Raw genomic sequence first — 4515 nt, 5'->3', positions numbered from 1 at the left:
ACCACGCCAACTCACGACAAGACAACGCCAACTCACGGCAACACAACGCCAATTTTTCAAAGCGGAAGTGAGAAGCCATGGTGGAAGTGAAATGCCATGCGGAAGTACGGTGACATAAAGACCATAATATTGCTTACTATCCCAGAACGTTGGTGGTTTGTATACAAAATCGACACAATCGTTTTCTTTTTAAACCATAGCTTTCAATTCGCCGTTTTAAAATACCGATGTCGCGGTTTTTCTGTAAAAACAGGCTAATTTCTTCGTACTCGAAGCTCCTGAAGAAATGATAGCGGAAGAGGCCTTCTTCGTCTTTTGGCAACTCTAGGTAGCTCATCTTCCAGGTGAACTTCCAAAGATTCCGCCATAGTTCACAAATACATATTATGGCCTTTAATGGAATAGTCATCAGTTTACATCCGCCGTGGCATTTCACTTCCGCCGTGAAAAATTGGCGTTGTCTTGCTGTGAGTTGGCGTTGTCTTGACGTGACACTAATGGGCCACCGTACAAAAGTCGATCCCTTGGAGAGTCATTTATTTGGTCGGATACGCTTTGATATTCAAAACCCGGGAGATCCTACAAGTCGGAACGGCGGAATAGCGGAAAATGACCCCAAATCCTAAAAGACGGAACGGCGGAAAACGAACCCTGAGTATTAGCGATTAAAGAATGGGACGTGCCAATTAGCTAAATTCTGACACTGACGTCGACGTTTATCGACCGTCGTTTTTACTATAAGTTACAGATTTTGGGGTAACTTTGAGCCAAAAATTAACAGGGAGGTCAATTAAAACGTGTTCGAGGTTGCAGTCAGAAAAGATGGGGTCAAATTCGAGAGAAATTGGATCTTGTTCGAGTAAGCGGGGGTTCGAGTGAGCCGGATTCGAACCGGTGAAGTAGCCTTTTTTTTCTTCCGCTGATGTAAGCCGTAAATTTCATGGTAGAATAATGGTGTTTAGGACATTCGGTCGCAAAGAAATTCTTCGAATTCTTCTTGAAGGCTACCTTCTGCTAACTTTCTTTTTTCTTTTTCACGCCGCAGGAAATTTCCATGCGCATGACTCCCTGCAAACCTCTCTCCACCTAGTGTCACTCAAGGCTTCAAACTTACTCGTGGACGAAATAAAGTTCGTATTGAAGGGCTCGTAACCGGAGTCTGCTCAGGCTAGTCAAATTTCGAAGCTGGGGCTAAACGTCGTAATATTTTGAGAAGCGTGAAAACGTTGCAGTGATGTTCTCGCCTTTCCAAACATATGGTATGTTTCATTAAATCAATGCAGTCGTGACCAGGAAACGTACTTATGTTACAATTGCTTGTTGTAATGTGGTATGCCAAGTTGTTTTCCACCTGCTGTGCGACTTTTTATGCCGCAACTAAACTCTTGGTAGATTTAGCTTGACAAAAGGAAATTAAACAGGTTTAAACCGCGCAGGGAGCCATCTTTCATGCCCAATGGTTCATTACTATTAAAAGCAATCAGTAGAAAAAAATCAATACCCTTAATTTCAGTCATACGGGTTGTCGTCGTGGGGATGAATGCCAAGCCCTTGAGTGTCTTTGTACGAACACTTCGCGCGCAACATGACCTGACAGATCAGTTGCAACATTGATCAGTTGTAACCCGTCCTTTAAAGTTTGGGGTCATTTTCTGCTGTTCTGTCTCTTTGGATTTGGGGTCATATTCCGCCGTTCCGTGTTTTAGGACCTGGGGTCTTTTTTCGCCATTCCACCGTTCTGCATGGCTATTAGGGTCGTCCTTCAATCCCGAAGTCAGGCCGTTCGCAATGCGCGTCACGAAAAAGCGAATTAGTCAGGATGGGTGGTAAAACAGAGCACCTCTCGTGTCAATACAGCAGAATTTGCAGACTTTTGCTGCTCGAACAGGTAGGTATTTGCAATTGGCTGTCGCTGGTGCCAATATTGAGAGGGATCAGTCGACTTTCGTGGAACTTATTGGCCTTCGACTGACGAAAGTTGGTGCTCGGGACCGGTTCAAGTGCCCAGTATCCTCAAAAGTAAAAAAAATAGCCGCGTTAAAACGATCGGAAGCGACAAGGCAGCTTCAGAATAAAGGTAAGGAGACTTAATACGTTATATTTCTCGCCTTTATTATCCTCTTTTATTCTTATCTTTCCTATTATTTTAAGGCACTAGTCTAATTACGCTTAAATTTAATCCTTTAAAATACATTAGTTATTCCCGTAAATGGATTTCAGTGCCCAAAATCACACACAGTACGCTTGGGCCGCCTGTGCTTTGATAAGATATCAACGAAAATATTCCCATGTAAGGGGGGAGAGGCAAATGGTCATTGACTAACCGGTCCTACCCGATCCGACCCAAGCCTCTCTCGTTTTTTCGCTCCTCGCTACCGTGATCGTGCCTTTCACTACTTAGACTATTTCCTTTATGAGTTGCGGACTCACTCGGCTGTGCCTCGAGGGTTCATCAAATTTTGATCACTGTAATGACGTATATCGTTGTCGATATGAGTGCAGACCACCCAAAACCACTGTTGATTTGTTAAATTCAATACTCGAACGCGATCGGACGATCGGTAAGTAAAATTGATGCGTTGGAGAAAAGCGTAAATTTTGTTTTCGATGAAAATGACTTTGAAAAAGGGAAGAAGTGGTATTCATTAAGCTTACAGAACGTGATTTTGACGTCCCGAGATAAGGCGTTTTGTTCCCGTCTAAAATTAAAATAATCAAGGTGGGGGAAGAGGGGGGTTGAGGGTTCGACAAAAGTAGCCAAGCTCGCTGCCCCAACCAGCTTATCAGTTACAACCCGCCTTATTATGGCTGGTTTGACGACAACAAACCTTAGGTGTTGAGAGCATCATCCGGTTGGAGAAGTGTGTGGATTACGTGTTTGCCACTGACTGATATAGGAGAAGTGCTTTTTGAAAAAATGAGCACTGAGATTGGAATCATTCTGCGATGTGTTTGGCGAGACTTTACTCTAATTCCTAGTATTGATTTTTAATGTGTGATTTTTAAATAATAAAAGAAAAGAAAAAGAAAAAAAGTCAATGTTCTTTGGTGTACGCCTTTTAATCTAAAGGTTAGACAGGGATGGGTGTGTCTGTGTTGTCTTACAGGGGTTATATTATTTAAATTTATGTCAAAAAGCTTTTCTATGTTGTTAAAACGAGACCCCTGGAAGGTTTTATATTAATCTTAGAGAAAAAAGAGGTAAAAATTGTGTTGAGCCATTAGTGCGCTTTTAGCCGAGACGAGGACGAATAAAAGCGATGACTCAGTATGGAGGCCATATTTCTACTCATTTGAATACTGCTATTTAGGTGGAACAAAAATACGTTAACCAGCTGGTTCTGAACATAGATAGTCGAACAGTCTAAAACATCACAATGCCACAGCCAATTCACCAGTTAGGATCCTAAAATGTTATTATCAACTGTAATAGATCTAGAGCTCATGTGAACAGTTCGAACTTGTTTCTCTCAACCTTTGGCCTTTCATTCAATTTGGAGGCAACTCTAGATCTTTGTGCGTCAAAGAAAAACACGTCTTATGATTCGGAGATGTTAAAAACAACTTTATTTCTCCTGTTCATTTTCATTGGCGAGTCTCATTCAGAGTTTTCCTCGAACCAAAATATCATAGGTATGTTAGTCGTGAAAAAGCAAAATGCAAAAGAACATTGCATCATACCCCTTTTGAAAAGGATGTTTATTTTGGATTATTTCTTGTTTAATTCTACACAGGTCATTTCGGTTATTTGTAAGATTAACTGTCTGTGTTGTCTGAAAAAACAAACAAGAGAAATAAGTTCTTAAATATATCTCATTGCAAGCAATTTTTTTTTCATTCCCAGCTCGTAACGATGAGCGCTTCGAAGCTGGGTAATGTTAGAAGTTGTGCGGGATGTACAAAGGAAATTAAAGAAAAATATCTCCTATCAGCTGCCGATAAATTCTGGCATACGACTTGTTTGAAGTGCTCTCAGTGTGGTGTGATCCTTGAGCAAGTAGGAAAAACATGTTTTGAAAAAGGCACTTCCATACTCTGCAGAAATGATTATTTAAGGTAAAGTTTTACATTGACGTGTAATTACCTCAAACATCCAACGAAAGCGTACTGGGAATTAGAGGTTAATTTTACCTCTGAAACGACTTGGAAGTTTGTTATTCTTCCAACAAAACACTGATGAATAAGTCTGAAGTGTTATAATTAGGGAACGATGGACTACATGAGCAACGCAAAATTAATCTTCTATTTGTCTGTAAAAGATGTCTGGACTGAACTGTTTGGAACTTGGTTAAACTGGCCGTCGGTCGGGCGGCGGAGGCGATTCCTGAGAAACTATGAAAACATCTTTTAAGTGCATTCTTGCTTTCATCACCGAAGGCTAGAAGGTACATACATGGTAATTCTTACACAATCAGCCTAACCTCGCAGTTTGATCGTCTCCAGTCTAAGTCTCAAAGGACTATACTCTTGTACGTACTTAGTAGAGTTAAGCTTAGCATTTCATTAAGTGACGCT

The sequence above is a fragment of the Stylophora pistillata genome, chromosome 4 (assembly GCF_964205215.1).
Source record: "Stylophora pistillata chromosome 4, jaStyPist1.2, whole genome shotgun sequence".
Lineage (NCBI taxonomy): Eukaryota > Metazoa > Cnidaria > Anthozoa > Scleractinia > Pocilloporidae > Stylophora > Stylophora pistillata.
The sequence above is the reverse complement of the archived record's forward strand: the minus strand, read 5'-3'. Positions refer to the sequence as shown.